The 17,464-nt window shown below is 36.4% G+C and overlaps 1 protein-coding gene across 2 annotated transcripts in view; it reads right to left on the reverse strand.

Moving 5' to 3' along the window:
• LRRTM4 (leucine rich repeat transmembrane neuronal 4) overlaps positions 1-17,464 on the reverse strand; it is a 649,649-nt gene that overhangs the window by 332,086 nt on the left and 300,099 nt on the right. The gene's annotated exons all lie outside the window — the stretch shown is intronic.

Raw genomic sequence — 17,464 nt, forward strand, 5'->3', positions numbered from 1 at the left:
AATGTGTCCCAACCTAGGCTTGGCATCTTTACTGAACCAAAGCTGTAGTTCATAATATGTTATATAGGAAGGTGGGAAAAGACCAAACACAAATGCCTCTCTTAGTTCATTTTGTCAAAGATCAGCCTAAGTTGGGCTGTCCATTATGGAGAGAACATGGATGGTGAGGACACCGGGAAGAAATTTAGAATAATGTTCTCAAAGATGGGGTCTAATTCCCTTCTCCCCTTCAATAAACTTTCTGTGAATATACCTGACTGGTAAATACTTAGGAGGAAACATCCCTAAAAAATTTAGAAGCAGAATTAAAAAAAAAAAAAATGGAGATGGGAAGGGAAAGGGAAAGAGGAGGAAGGAGAAGGTGAAGGACATGGAGGAGACTGAGGAGGAGGAGGAAGAGGGATAAAATGCATGTGACTATCAGACATTAAGTCGCTATTACCTGGCATTTATTTGTCTGGAGCAATCTAGCAACTTCACAGAGAATCTACTTCAAATTATTGAGCATAGCCAAAGGCCATAATGAGCATTTTGAGTATAAATTATGTCTTTGTTGGCTTTTATTTGTTTAGAAAAGGAGCTAAGCTAGTGTTGGCAGCTTTGCAAACATCTAAGACAGAGACTGGCCAGCTCAGCAGTAACTGTGAGAAATATCAAGAACACTTACTGTGAGGGCGCCTGGGTGGCTCAGTTGGTTAAGCGACTGCCTTCGGCTCAGGTCATGATCCTGGAGTCCCTGGATCGAGTCCTGCATTGGGCTCCCTGCTCGGCAGGGAGTCTGCTTCTCCCTCTGACCCTGCCCCCTCTCATGTGCTCTCTCTCATTCTCTCTCTCTCAAATAAATAAATAAAATCTTTAAAAAAAAAAAAAAAAGAACACTTACTGTGATATGACGCAGCTTAGGCATCTCTTTCTTAATCATGTTTTTCTCAGTTTACTCTATTTTCTTTCCTTCTTTTTTCCTGGAAAAATATTTAATGTCTTTGCTGCCTATGCCTAAATCTGCTAGGAACACCTCAGATCTGGGTTTACACTTGCCCAAAGCAATACAAGACAAAATTTTGTCCAGTTGAATTAAGGAAACAGAAATGAGCGCCTTTAAGGGTCAGTTCCATATCAAGGTGAATTAACTTCTATGAAGGGATAATTGGAGAAGATGCCATTTAGACTTCAGCAACTAATAGGCTAATGACCCAAGGATTTTTTTGTTCTTAATGTCACAGACTTTAGTTCTGCCATCTAGTGAAGGCATACTAATTTATATTTAGATATCAATGACGTAAACTCTATCTCTGCATGGATGTGCATGCAACCTGGTCCTGTGAGTGCCATGAAAAAAAAATAGCACGATATTAATTGCCTCCTCACTATATTGCCACTATGCCATTAAATGTCACTCTGCCTCCTGAGACATGGTTACCATAGTCATTTGGGATAAAAGCAAATGGTTGTACTTTGTTTCACTTTGTTTTCCATATGCATATTTGAGGAATTGTAAGCCACTCATTTGAAACAATAAGAAGAGATTTAAAGAATGAGTTATGTCTGCCAAGTCTAAAAATCAATGTTGGTGTACTTTGTCTTGGTAGCTAACACTGAAAAGAGCAAATATTAGAAGCACTAGAAAAAAATCTATTAAATATAAATATAAAATATATCCATATCTATCAACTTATCATATATATGTACGTATTTATATACACATATATAGCTTTTGAGGAAAAATTTATAAGTAGCTAGGAGCAAGAGATAATAAAGATGGAAATTAACATTTTTTGTTTTAAATTAAGGTGCTAGCACTTCAAAATTGACCAAATTAAATTTATATGAAATTTAGATCTTAAAACTTCATGGCTTGTTCATTATAAAGATATGCTAAGGAGGTGGCTTATAGACTAGGGCACATTGCCCAGCTTGAGCTGATTTTTAGATTGATGACTGTCTAATATTTTCATACATATATTTTTTCATTAGGGAAATAATTTTCATTAGCTTTATGTTTAACGCAAGAAGTTCAAGGTTCAGAAGACACTGTTATTTAAAAATAAGTTGTTTGCACTATTTATGGATTTTGTTCTCCTGTTAAGGGACACTAAAAAATTGGACTTAATGCTTCAATTTTCATATGGCTAAAGATACCAAATTTTTGTAGCTCACAAGTATAGTGATTTTTTTCCTTTCATTTTAAGTTGGTTTTTTTTTTTTTTACGGTTTTAGTTCTTATATTCCTATCTATTATCTTTGTAGACTTGAAAATAACATTCTCAAAGGAAAAAATCTACCAAAATCTTATTGGAGCAGGGTCCTAATAACATGTCAAGTGTTACAGGTCTTTTAGGTGAAGAAAACTCTTGAGAATTTCTTTTTAATCATGTAAGTAATCAATCTCAAAGTGAATTAAACGGGCATAAGTTCTTTACTGCATCTATGCTCAGGTTACAATGTAAAGGGGGAATATGCCATTTGAAGACCAGACAGTAAATGACAAGTTTAGTTCTACAGAAAAGAAATGAGACCCTTAAGGGCATTCAATTTTCAGAGGCACCGGTAATATTTATTTGAAAGATACTACAAATAGAAATCCTGAAATTACTCTGACTGAAAATTATAGCTGAAACAACAACAGCAATAATGAATAAAAATGGACTGGTAATAGCCTTCGACCCAAATTTTGAAGACCCTGGAAAAGCAGCCTCCCAACTCCTCAGACACTGGCCAATATGTGGGGCTTATATTATTGGCCATAGTCTTAATACTATTACAAAGACTCTAGAGCTCTCCCTACTCGTGTCCCTTTTCAGAGAGATAGAGTGTTCCTCCTTAGAGGGACATTCACTATGTCCAATGGCACACACCTTCTCACTTCCGTCCTCATGGTAGCTGGGGTATGCAGTCTTGAGTGAGGAGTTCTCCACCATATTGAGAACAAATCCTTTCGAGTTACTTAGAGTCTTCCGGGATTACAAAACCCCTGCAATGTATGGCACTGACGTCAATATAGTCAGGGACAGAGCCACATATATACAATAAAATGGGTTATAGGAGAACTTGATCTAGAAAATAAATGCTACATTTCCTTATTACAACAACACATTCTGATTTCCCTGCATCATTTCATTTTACAAACATCTTATAAATCTGCCACAAAGGAGAAAGTTGTGGATAGCTTCTGAAAATTCTCCATAAACAATTTATATTCTTTGATTTTTTTTTTTGCAGCACTACTTTTGAAGACTATGTATATAATATGAGAACTATAGGAAACTAGGAAATAAAGAGTAACTCAATGAAAAAATTAAGATAGTAAAATGAGTAAATAAAATGTTATTTTCTAAAGTGGGTTGCCAAACTCACTCGACATTCGTTAGTGGCTCCTAATATTGTTATTATTATTATTATTTTGACTATTATATACTTATCTAATGGTTTCTATTATGACACAAACAGCCCTAAGGATTTACGTATCTCCAATCAATAGTGGGGGAAACTCGGAAAAATGACACTGCAGAAGTAACAGGGAGAGGATACAAGCCCAGGGCTTCAACTCCAAAGCCTCTTATCTTAATCACAAATCTGTTCTTTGCTCATTACATTCATCTCTAGAATTCATTTTTACTCTCTGTGCTAGAGCCAGAGCTGAAATAAACTGAAAAATCTGCTGTTAGCAAGAGACCGAATTATACACAAAGCACAAGAAAATGAGTGTACCTCACTCTAAAGGCTGTAGGTTTTATAGTTTGGCCATTGGCTTGACAGTTCTAGAAAATGATTTCTAGAAGTTTTCCTCAATGATTTCAGCATTTAGAATTAATACCCTTGAAAATGTTTGAGGACATTTACGACATCCAATTGTTTTGTATTTTGTTCACCACAAACTTTTGAGAAGATTTTTTAGCAGGCTGGACATCCTCTATTGTACCATGTGACTGAGTTCTTGTTCTTGTTTCCATGGTTTCCTGGGATGTTTAGTCCAGGGGCTAGACTAGACTGAAAACCTAATGAGCCATTCTCCATTTTGTTGCTGCTTGTCACCATCTACACACACACACACACACACACACACTTTGTCTCTCTCAAAGCACTAATTAAAGAAAAAGTTGGTAGCTTTATTGATAAATATATAAGGTGATATTCATTTTTAATTTACTATTCCATGTATATTAATAATGAATTCTTAAACTCAAAGGTTACTACCATATTCTAGATGTTTGTCCTCAATAAATAAGTCAGGCAAATCAGTTTTGGTATAGTAATAAGACTATCCTTGACCCCTGAACCCCATGGTGAGAACCTTCTACAAACTTTAGGAAAGGACATTGATAAAGATGGGTTGAAGAAGAGAATGATGGTGATGATGTCTTTTATGTTTATGATACTAAAATGTTTTCAAGACAGTTTTATATATATCCTCTAATCTGATTCTCACAGCACATAGTAATATACTAGTGATATACTGAATGTTGTAATATATCAGTTTTTTTAAATTTGCACTTACAGATAAGTGATAAACTGCTGATAGCAACGTGAACAAAATTTTACAAGCTCCCACTTATTTGTGACAAAGCCACAGTATGAATCTAAAATTCCAGTCCAGGGAATCACGTCACATCAAGTAAGTAAATTTTTTTTGTATTTGAATTCTCTGTCCTCACACTCAAACAAAATTAATACCAACACCAGTATTACTAATAATGATGAAGAGGCAAATATTATGAAAGATCCAGGATTCAAATCCAAATTGGATGATTTTTAAATCTATGCTCCTAATTCCAGCTATAACCTCAATAAGAAAAATTTTCGCTGTTCTTCTCTTATTTGAACCAAAAGATCTTTAGAACCAAAATGATTTTAAGATAATAATTATATCTTAATTTTGCCTTCAAATATCACTAGTGTGATATGTGTTCACTTTTGTTTTAATGAATTTTAGTGGTCTGTTTCATTTTCCTTGTGGAGGTAAAAGAAATGTTAATTTTGATATCAAAAATATGTTAGGGATATTTGCCTTGAGACAGTGATCTGAGCTCATGTTTATAGATGTTCCCTTCTCTTCAAAACATCAGTGAAAATAATCAATGATGTATAAAAACAGAAAAAGCAAACAATAAAAACATGAGAATCTAGGACAACAGTATCATTCACAAGCCAGAAGCTTTTTAGAATTTCTGTAAGACATAAATAAGGAAAGGCTGGATTGAGGAAAGAGCCAATCAATTCATTGTTTACAATATGCAAAGTAAGAGCTCAGAGAGAAAAAAAGGGGGGCAAAACCACTAAAGGATTTTCAATGTCATCTGCTAGCTTAAAGGCAAGAGGTGGAGTCAAAAGGGAGAGTTGGGACAATCAGTTGAGCCTAGATCTAGACAGTGCAGGTGCCTTTAACAAAAAAAAAATTTATTTGAGAGAGAACATGAGTGAGAGGAGGTGCAAAGGGAGAGGGAGAAGCAGACTCCCCTGCTGAGCAGGGAGTCCCAGTGCGGGGCTTGATCTCAGGACCTGAGATCATGACCTGAGCCAAAAGCAGACACTTAACAGACTGAGCCACCCAGGTGCCCCCGTAGGTGCCTTTTGTAAATTCACTAAATTAATGAATTTATACATAACCAAAATACTATCCACCATATATATAACTTACTGTCACAGTGTGGGTTCCCTTGGAAGCAGAGTCAGGGACAGAGCTTAACACTGTGGAAATATTTATTATTTATTAAAAAATGCCTTGGAGAGAACACCTGTGGAAGGGACAGAATGACAACAGAGAGAATAGGGAGAAGCTGCACTGTGATAAAGGTCCAATTATAAGTTTGGCCAACCCCATCGGAAGCCCTGGAGTTAGAGTGTTCTTCTGAGGTGTCCTGAGATAAGCCAAGATGGCCAGGCCTTTATGACCCCACATCAGCCAGTCCCTGCTTATGGATCTTCCTGGGAAGGGTCATGGTCTTGGATGAAGTGGTTTTTGGTAATTAAAGCAATTTCTAAAGAAGAGGATACCTGGAGGCTGTTTGCCCACAGGATTCCTAACAAGTAGGTTATAGGTCCTTCATTGAAGCAGACTCGGGAACACATCAAAATGTTCACCACTCTTAATCAGGAAATGACAAGATTACTATGCTAAGTGGAAACAAAAATAACACCATTTCCTGATGACAATAGTCATACTGGGTAGAGAAGGGAACAGAGCCAGTTAGGAGTTAGAGAAGAGAAACTCATCTGCAGAGAAGGCTGTCTGCCACAGGTGCCCTACTTGACTCTGCTGAAGGAAGCAGTAGGAACTCAGAGCTAGAAAAGCAGAACTGCACAAGGGCTCAGTTTTTCCCTCCTCTTTTTATGTGACTACAAAATTGGAATAGTTACAAATATGACAGAATTCCCCTTCGCTCCCAAACTATATGATAGTCTATAGATTCATGTGGAAAGATGATCAAAGACAAAATAATAGCAAAAGTCATAGAAAAGAGATGTGGCAATTCTAAAGAAGAGAAAATGGTGCAACAGAGTTGCTGGGAGGACCACTAGAAAACTGTTACTCTCAAGGCCATTTGAGAGAACTTTGAATTTCTGAACTGGGGAAAGAGATTGGAAACGTATACTCTAATATGAAAGCATGGTTAGAGAAATTTTAAAAATAGTATAAATAATGTACAGCAAATAAAACATGTAGGAAACCAATATAGACTTGAAGAGAAAGTCTAAAGCTATTCATTTTAGGAGGAAAGAAGAGCAACATGAATAGGAAGAGATAATAATAGGCATAGAATAAAAAGCTAGGAAAGATACCATATTCATGAAATAAAAATCCCCAAAGTAAAGAGCAGAGTCATTGACAAAGAAACATTAAGTGAAAAAATAGTAAAACAAACAAACAAAAAAACCCCAAAGTTCTTGAACACAAGAAAGTCTTATTGTCTTTTCCTGTTTCTTTTCTCTTATCTATATTCTATAATTTGGTACAGTCCGCATGTGTTAATTTCATGACACCAGCAGTGCCTGATATAAACAACAGTATTTCAAAGAATTAAAACCTTAGTTGTCATCAGAGTTCTCATAAACTTTGCATGTGTGCTTGGAAAGAGGAGGCAACAGCCTGAGAGCATTGCTTTTACAGCCTTAGTATTGTGTTTCAAATATTATCCTCCTGCCAAGAAAATTTAAGATCAAAGATTTTGAAATTCCGTCACTGCTGCAGCCCAGTCAATATGTCACCTTTAATCTACAGTCGACCATCTGCTTGAAGTTGTGTAAACATTAAAAATGTGGTCTTTAAAAACCTATATTCAGACTTTCTCTGTTGATAGTATATAATTAACCTCCTCTTTCAGTGTATATTTATTTTTCCCTTAAATCGTACTTTTAGAATTAACCTTCAAACACTATACCATTGGTCACTTTTATCCCTAGAGATATAACAGCCTGTTGTCCATATTAATCTGTGATGATTAAGAATCTAAAGACTTGGAACAGCATTATAATAGTAAAGGGTTTCATGTCTAATTTTGATGAGGATATTTATAAGAACTCTTCTAATACTTTGTATTTTCAACAAGCCTGGTTTCAACTCAAAGCTTAGAAACGTTTTCAAGGTCAAGATTATTCTGTTCACCTTTGGTTATGTGGGGAGCATAGCAGAGATGCTAGAGATACCATGCTAGGGGCATTCAACTTGTTTTAATAACCGAAAAGTCAAACCAAGCCAAGACATGAATTAGAAGGAAACCTGTGAAACAGAGGGCCCTGTTCCAACTGAGGGTCTTTGGAAATTAGGAATGGAAGGTTCTGAAGTTTTAGGCTAGAGTAACTAGAATTACAACTTTCTTTTTCCATTGCTACAACAAGTCCCCCTTTAGCTCCTTTATTTTTTTTTTAATTTCTTTTTAGATTTTCTCTTTATTTATTTGACAGAGAGAGATGCAGCAAAAGAGGGAACACAAGCAGGGCAAGTGGGAGAGGGAGAAGGAGGCTTCTTGCGGAGCAGGGAGCCTGACACGGGGCTCAATCCCAGGACCCTGGGATCATGACCTGAGCCGAAGGCGATGCTTAACGACTGAGCCACCCAGGTGCACCCCCCACTTTAGTTCCTTTAAGAGCCAGAGATCTCTATAAGGTAGAACCCAGATACCAGAAAATAAAACAAGTGTTTCACCAATATTTTGTTATTTCACCCTAATGGAGACATTCTATTTTAGAGTGTTAGAGCCAATTCAAATCTCCTCGTAGTTGAGTCTTAAATAACTTCCTGTACGCAGTTAAGTAACTTTGATTCAGATAGCAAAAGGAATTAAAACTCTTCCCTCTTTCCTTCATTTTCCTCCTTTCTTACCAATGATTAACTCAAGCAATATCTTACTCTATACAGAAAAAGAATTTAGAGGGAGCCAATTTCTCTGACAAACCAATTTAAATTAATTTAATAATGAAAGCAGTAGTCATTCACTGACAGTATCTGATTACATTATAATTAATAAAATTTTCCATTTTAAAAACTATAAAACTTTTCCAGAGAAAAATAATACTGCATCAACATAAGAATGGGTGGACTTAAACTCATTTTTCCCTACACATCTATTTCTTTTCCACGAAATCTATAAGCATATTCAAAGGAATGGTTTCAACGTTGTTGGTTCTCATATTTATACCTGCTGTTTATTGCCAATACAATATGATACTCAAATACTCTCTGCTCAGGGAAGACACTGATACAGATAAAGTTTCCAAGAGGGATTTCCTATCCCAGATGACAAGAGTCACAAGTATATCAAATCTAATGGCACAGCTCAGACAATAAAACATATGTTCCAGGAGCACATTTAATTAGGACAGGAACTGTTAGTGTGCAAGAGAGCAGAGCAGAATTAATGGCACAGTGTTTCTCGGTGGACTCTGAGGGGTTTGTTTTCATGTGATTAGAAAAGATTTGTCATGTACATTATGCCATCCCCTTTCTATCCTGTTACCCAGACTCTATTAATTTGGGTTTGCATTCTTACTCAGACAAGTTTTTCTCCCCTGGCTTCAGTACTTTCCCACCTACCCTTGGATTCTTCCCCCTGCCCCCCAAATTCCATCTAGTTATTCCATTGTACTGCTGCAAATGTTAATTAGAAGAAAAGTGATTTGCAAGCACTGATAGATTCAGTTAAAGCTCTCCCTTGGACTCAATAGAGAAATTTCAAAAATATAAATTTAAATTTTAAAAAGAGCACTGCTATGAATTGGGGTGATTTGTAAATATCATACACTGGAAACTTTGCCAAATGTGTAAGCAAAATGGAAGGATTAATCTATTTATGAACAGAATAGTTTAACTTTTTTTTTTTAAACATTGAGAGCTTCTAAATATTCAAATAGAGTTCATATCATGAAGCTTTTAGTGCTGTGAAAAATTGCTAAAATTTATTATTCTTAAGAGAAAAGAATTGCCATTCTTGGGATGGAAGATTTCCCCTTGATTTATGTAATCTGAGCATCCTTTGCACTCAGTAGAAGTGATTTTTGTTAGTCATTTTCTTAGCCGCTTGGCAATCAACTCCATGGCTCCATTTCTTGGTATGTAACTACTTAACTTTGTAGAATCTACCTTTCTAACTTGTAGCTCATGAACACATGTAATTAGCTATTCTTTGGATTGCTACTGACTTTGGCCTGGCAAATGCATTTTTTAAAAGGATTTATTTATTTATCTGAGAGAGAGAGAAAGAGCAAGCATGGGGGAGAGGGACTGGGGGAAGAAGGGCAGGGGGAAAGGGAGAGAAAGTCTCAAGCAGATTCCGTGCTGAGGGTGGAGCCTAACGTAGGGCTCAATCTCACAACCCAAGATCACCACCTGAGCCAAAACAAAGAGTCACACACTTAATCGACTGTGCCATCCAGGCGCCCCCAGCAAACACATTCTAAGAAAGGCGTGGACATCTGGCAAAATAAAAATTCCGGCACACCTTGAAATACTGGCAAAAAATGAAAAAGATATAGGAGAACTATGTGAAAACTCAGTTGGTTTGGGGATTTTAATTAAGCTGCTATGCTAAGAATTAGAGTAATTTAACCTCTCCACCCTTCATCCTTTTTTCCCCCTCTTTTTCTAAAAGCCAGATATATAACTAGTTGGCATTGCACAGAACAGAGCCCCTCACATTAGTGAACTTCTTTTTGTAAATGGCAATTGTGTTGCATTTGAATAATGGAAATGAAGCAAAGCCTCAATTAGCTGGATCTGCTGTAACATAGGAATCAGGCAGCCACAGAAAGACAAACATAACAGGAGAGGAGGGAAGGACTGGTGTGCAATTAGAAAAAAAGTGGACAACAAAACATCTGCAATTAATGGTTCAGGAAACAGCTTTGTTTGGGTACTTACAATCCACAAGCTGTTAGTGAACTCCTATCAAGGATTTTCTATAGTCATAATTCAGTGAGGAAACAAAAAGTAGGAAGTAAAGGGTAGCAGTCTTACAGCAGAGATCCTTAATACTGTCTGCCTTTAGTTTTTATATGGCTGTGTATACTTGGGTAGAATTTTACCCTGTGCCTTCTTAAGGACATTTCTTCAATTCCTGACAGAAATATCTTTTAAAAAGAACAAGTAATTATGCAAAAAGGAAATCTTAATTTGGGGTCCAAGGACCATGTGAAATTTAATGCAAAATTGAGTTCGTATTTACTCACGCCATATTTGTCTGAGCCTAGAATCAAGGCTAGTGTTACTGCCGCCTCTAGGCACAGATGGCTAGTGAGCTCCTGAAATATGTACAGTCTGAATCGAAATGTGTTATAAGTGAAAAAATATATATTAGAGTTCAAAAATGTAATATAAAAAATGTAAAATAACTTAATGATCCTTTTACTGATTCCATACTGAAACATTATATTCTAGGTATATTGGGTTAGGAAAAATATATTTGTAATTTTTATCTTTTTTTTCAAATTCTTTTTTTTTTTTAAGATTTTATTTATTTATTTGACAGAGAGAGACACAGTGAGAGAGGGAACACAAGCGGGGGGAGTGGGAGAAGGAGAAGCAGGTTCCCCACTGAGCAGGGAGCCTGATGCGGGGCTCGATCCCAGGACCCTGGGATCATGACCTGAGCCGAAGGCAGACGCTTATGACTGAGCCACCTAGGCACCCCTAATTTTTATCTTTTTTTAAAAAAATTTTGCTCAATGTGGCTATTAGAAAATTTAAAATTCCACATGTGGCTCACATGTATATCTCCCATTATATTTCTAATGAACAGCATTCATCTAAAGCCTTTATTAATTTCACAGCTTCCTGGGTCTATTAAAGAAGAATGGAAAACTCATAAAGGGTCTCTTTATGCAAAGAATGTGTCAGGGTGTGTGGATGCTGAATCAATACTTGCTAAATGTATCTAATCTGTAAAAAAATGTGGAAATCACTTTGTCAGGGAGCATTAAAAATCTGTTTGAGTTTTCATTAAGGAGTTTGGTTTCTGACATATCAGGCTCTTCTTTAAAGTACTGAGGGAAAATTCTCTGTCTGAAGGAAGAATCATGTGAGAACCTCTGACTGTGACTTGGTGCAGACTCACATTCATTAGGGGCTGCACGCCTCATTGGTGAGCACTGAGTGCCTACCTGTCAGCATGTCACACCTCACCGAACGTGGATTCCCAGGCGGCCACCTCAATCATTTCCTGCCTCACTTACCCTCCTGCCTTGATAGAACTCTCTCCCACAGTTTGCCCAAGAGTCCATATAGTCTCACTTACGTACATTTTGGCATGATGAAGACAATCAATGTGGTCCTCAGGGGCTACCATTTTCTCTAAGCAAGGCTGAAAATTTGTATTTATTTCTGGTTAATTTGTACATTAATACTTTTCCTAGCTGCTTCTTGGATGTCATCTCTTTAGTGGAGGGAAAAAAAAAAAAAAAGAGCAACTACTTTGTCACAGAATTTGAACCTTAAGTAACGGAGCTGAGCTCAGTTGTTAGGCAAGCCTATGAAAAACTGGAAAGAAAAATTCTCCCAATAGTTTATTAGGCTAGGTAATAGGGATAATAGGATACCCGAATTCTCTTTTCTTTTTGCATTTTTCTCTGTCCTTCAAAATAGAATACAAAAGGCTCAGCCTACCACAATGTCACCAGGCAAACTTGGATATAGCTCCACTTTTTTATTCATTCCTCCTTTCTCCCTTTTTCCTTTTTTTTTCTTTTTTAAAATAAGAAATGTTTCCTAACAAAATGAAGATTTCAACCTCCTCCTAATAAAATGCTGCATTTGCAATCCAGTTAGCCTGCTACACAGTGGGAACTCAATCACGAAAAGATTGATTGATTGACTGACAGTATTATAAGAATGATCCAGAAGCCTCCACTCATTTTAAATTCTCCTTTTCAGTGAACAATGCTAGTTTCTAGTGGCATTTACATAATCACACACACATATACAGACACATTATATCCTATTATATTGTATGTTGTGTATAGACATATACATACATATGTATGGACACATAGATATATATCTTTATACCTATATATATATATATACACACATATATATATGTATGTATCCTTTTAAAGATAATGTTTTTCCTCTATAATTTAAGAAGAATATTCAAGAAACTGTATGATAGCTGTCTGTTAAAAGAACAGCCTGAGTGGCTCAGGAACAGAGGTACTTGGATATCATTTTCACTCTTTAAATTGCACACCATATGCTTATATAATTTAAAAATAAATAATGCTATATCCTCTTCCATTGTCCCAAACTTCCTTTATTGGAGATTTTCTCCATCACTGTTTTAAAATTCATTTTCTCCTTGTCTCACCTTCTATTTATTCAACAAGTTGAATACATCTATACACTTCTAAAAACTTCATGTAAGGGAAAGCAGATTGGAATTCACTTAGGTATTGTGTGTAAGTTTAGGAACAGAAACGTTTAATTTTATTTTTTGACTATAATCCAGATCAAATAATTTTTTTTTAAAAAAAGGCTCTCTATCCCACTCACTTCCTTCTTATATTCAGGTTCATTAGCTTAATATTTTTAAACAGGAAGATGTTTATTGCAGTGATGCTTTTCATAAAATTGTACTCAATTTTGTATCTTAAAAGGATAAACATGTAGACAAGATAGATGGGGGAATTTATCCATTTGGAACATGCAAAGAAGAAAATCTGAAATTAGATATAACTTAGGTTTTTATGCTTAAATTCTTTAATTGATGTCCTGGCTTCATGCCACCTCATTCACCTAGCTCCTTTTGGGAATTCACAAAGGGTGTCTACTTTGGGCTTATAAAGAAGCCTAACTGATGTCCTCATGGAAATCATGTGGGACTGTCATTTGATTCCACCAGAGGCGAGAGAGCATCATAGTAAGAGTGCTTACTCCAGGGGCGCCTGGGTGGCTCAGTCGTTAAGCGTCTGCCTTCGGCTCAGGTCATGATCCCAGGGTCCTGGGATCGAGCCCCGCATCGGGCTCCCTGCTCTGCAGGAAGCCTGCTTCTCCCTCTCCCACTCCCGCTGCTTGTGTTCCCTCTCTCGCTGTATCTCTCTCTGTCAAATAAATAAAATCTTAAAAAAAAAAAAAAAAAGAGTGCTTACTCTGGAACCTCATGGCCGAGGTTCACCACACACTTGATGTGGAACCTCGGACATATGTCTTCACTCTTTATGTCTTAGCTTATTCATTCATAAAATAGAGAAAGCAATTACACTTCAAGGACTTGCTGTGTAAACAAAGTGAGCTAAAACATGAGAAACACAAATAGTAATGAGTGAGTAACCACTCATTAGGTGCCAATTATTATTTTTCTTCTATTCAACCTCCATCCTTCTTTTTTGGTATTTACTTTAAGATTTCCCCTGCCTTCAAATTTGCACTGAGGTGACTTGTAACTATGGCTAATGCTCACAGAGGACCCCGTCTCCATTAGAAGCAGTATTGAGCCTCCTGGAAAAAGGTACAGAGGAGTCTCAGATCAGTGTGGTGCCCTTTAGTCTTCAATATGCTGTAACTGTGTTGTCTGAAGATGTGGGGAGAATGCCTCCCTGCCCACATTTTCTGTAATAGTTTGTCACCTGCTTGAAAGTAGGGCTGTCTTGCTTCCCAAGTACATAGTCTTCAGTGAAGTTAACTCTGACAATTTTGCATAGCTCCCAAGTTTAAAAATCCAAGAAATACTAACTTATGTAAATTTGATGCAAAAAATAAAGTGACTCACTTTCTCCCTCTTTATAATCCAAGATACATTCAGTTTTTACCATGAAAAGGGATGCTGATTTCATTTATTTTATTATGTCTAAAATTAAAGAGCCACATGCCTTATTTGAAAAGCTAAATTTTCATTTCATGATGAGACATATTTTTGTATTAGTTTTCCAGGTGGAGTATTCCTTTGAGCAAAAGGGCATTTCTAGGGTTAATGGGATCTGTTCTCATTAATAGTAAAACTTATGAATGCCTTTAGGTTTCACCTAAGGGAAAACACGGCAAATGCAAACTGTCAACTCATATAGATGCATCCTAAAATCTCAATCAAGCACAGTGAAGTCTTGTCAGGAAAAATTATTATCCTCTTGATTTAAAGAGTGCATTTTCTCTCCCTAGTGACAAAGGAAGCATTTAATTATTAAAAGCTTATAGTGGTCCAAGTTGACAACTAATTTATTTCATCACACCAAATATGTTGTAAGAAACTAAGTTTAAGATGTATTTTAGAACTTTCAGAATTGTTTCACAGGAGGTTAGGATAAATTACCATTGTTCTCAATATTTTTCAATTACCAACTTTTCGGTTACAAAAGCATGATCAACATCAATCAACACCATTTGCAAAAGAGTTGTAGGATAGTGGGAAGTGTCCTGGCACTCCCACGAAAGTCGTGACATTAGCAAAGCCATCTAGCTTCTTCTCTTTTTAGTTCGCATGTCTATCAACTACAGACTTTGGCTAAATATGCTTTATAGTCCACTTCTAAAGGTAAACTATTTAGAGTGTTCTTTCTTTCCCTAGTCAACCCATCAATAAAAAGTTTATAAATTGCAACTGAACAACTGAAGTAATGGTCAATATAACCAATAATGAAAAAAATTTTAATAAAAAGTGTATTTCATAATTTCTGGGTTTTGACAATGTAATTGGTGACTGGCAAAGAGAAACAGTCTGATCATAACTCATATTGGCATGAACATAGAAAAACAGGCACTTTCTTAAACTGCTGAAGCAAATGTATATATTAGTAAAAATTTTATGGATGATAATATGCCAAAATGCATTAAAAGCAGTAAAAATGGCCATTTAATCCAATATTCCTGCTTCTAAGAATTTATACTGAGACAAAGGGTATATTTACAAAGGTGGTTTACATTTATACTTAAGAAGAGTTAACATATAATCATTTACAATAGAAAAAACAAAATATGAAATAAAAATTTAAATATTAAAGAAGAGGAGATTAGTTACATGAACGTCAATGAGACTCTGCACAGGGTAATAGCAGGGACATGTGCTTTGGAATCAGAGGGCCTGTTACACTTCAGGACTGTGAAATTACCTACTAATATTTTCTTGTGAAAGTTCCTAATCACAATAAAACTCGGTCTCTGCCCCTTTAAAATGAGAGTAATCACGGTATTTTCATCAGAGGATTGTTGTGAGAACTAAATAAGATATGAATTTGTACTGGGTTTTATACTATTAACTCAACATTCGTATAAATCTACATGATGGACACTCGTAGGTATCCATTAGCACTGTGGGTAAAAAGCTGTCAACTGACATGGGAGGTATTTTTTTTAAAGATTTATTTATTTGAGGGGCGCCTGGGTGGCTCAGTCGTTAAGCGTCTGCCTTCGGCTCAGGTCATGATCCCAGGGTCCTGGGATCGAGCCCCACATCGGGCTCCCTGCTCCGCGGGAAGCCTGCTTCTCCCTCTCCCACTCCCCCTGCTTGTGTTCCTGCTCTCGCTATGTCTCTCTCTGTCAAATAAATAAATAAATAAATCTTTAAAAAAAAAAAAAAAGATTTATTTATTTGAGAGACAGACAGAGAGCACAGGGGAAAAGCGCAGAGGGAGATGGAAAGAGAAAATGTCAAGCATACTCCCTGCTGAGCACAGAGCCCCATGTGGGGCTCCATCCTACTACCCATGAGATCGTGACCTGCGGGGAAACCAAGAGTCAGATGCTTAACTGACTGAGCCACCCAGGCACCCTGAGATGGGAGGCAATTTTTAATTATGTAATGACTTTAAAAAAATAAGAAGTTCCACGGCAGAATAGTATTAAAGTGAAATCCTATTTTTATAAATAGGGAAAGAGAATGAAAAAGCCTGCATATAAATTCTTTGTTCATTTATATATTCTAGGTTTTCTATAAGATTCACCATTACTGTTTAATTTTTATGAAAAAAATTATTTATGCTAAGTTGTATATAAGTCAGAGCAAAACAGTAAAACACTAATATTCATTGAGACTTAAAGAAAAACAGAATTTTTAATTATACTTAATCAAAATGAAATACTAAAAGATAAAGTGTATCCTTCCTAATCTGAATTGAATTTATAGTTTGAGAAATCACCAGGAGTAGAATCAAACTAATAATAAAATTTTTTTAAAATTTTAAGAGAATATGGGGATTGTAATAAATTAAAATTATTCCAAATTTGCCTATGAAATCATGAAAATTTTATATACTATTATATATATATATCTTTTAATACATAGCTGACCCATGGAGCGGTGGGTAGGTGCCAGAAATGAAGAAAGAACGCAAAGGAAGCACAAAAGTGGGATCTGAAACCAAGATGTTGTATTTGCATGTAGACCCCATGGGCTATACACTGACGACTTCCACATGGAACTTATCTCCATGTTTGCCAGATGCTGGAGCTGGAATGGAGCAACTTGTGTAAAGCACAAAGTTTTGAAGGGCTGATCCAATTTTGAAAGAAAGGACTAGGAAAAAATTCTATTAGGAAGCTCAGCTTCTAAAACAAATAGAATACCAGGCTCTTTCTGTAGTGCATGGAGGGCTCCCACAAGTATATGTGTATGTGTGCACACATGTGTACATGGGCATACACATAGAAGAGGGGAGGGCTACCGTAAAGATAAGCACTCAGGTAAAAAAAATATAATTTACCAACAACATAAACTGAAGTTCCATGAAGCAGGATTAGCAAATAAGAAACACAACTAGGACATAGTAAAATCCTATTTTATTTATTTAATCCAATCTTAAAAATTATTTAGGGAATTCAGGTAGGCATAACAAAGTATAAAGAAAGGGCACTAGGGCGCCTGGGTGGCTCAGTTGGTTAAGCGACTGCCTTCGGCTCAGGTCGTGATCCTGGAGTCCCGGGATCGAGTCCCGCATCGGGCTCCCTGCTCGGCAGGGAGCCTGCTTCTCCCTCTGACCCTTCCCCCTGTCATGTGCTCTCTGTCTCTCTCATTCTCTCTGTCTCAAATAAATAAATAAAATCTTTAAAAAA

The sequence above is a fragment of the Leptonychotes weddellii genome, chromosome 10 (genome assembly GCF_054177405.1).
Source record: "Leptonychotes weddellii isolate Sample4059 chromosome 10, ASM5417740v2, whole genome shotgun sequence".
NCBI classification, from domain to species: Eukaryota; Metazoa; Chordata; class Mammalia; order Carnivora; family Phocidae; genus Leptonychotes; species Leptonychotes weddellii.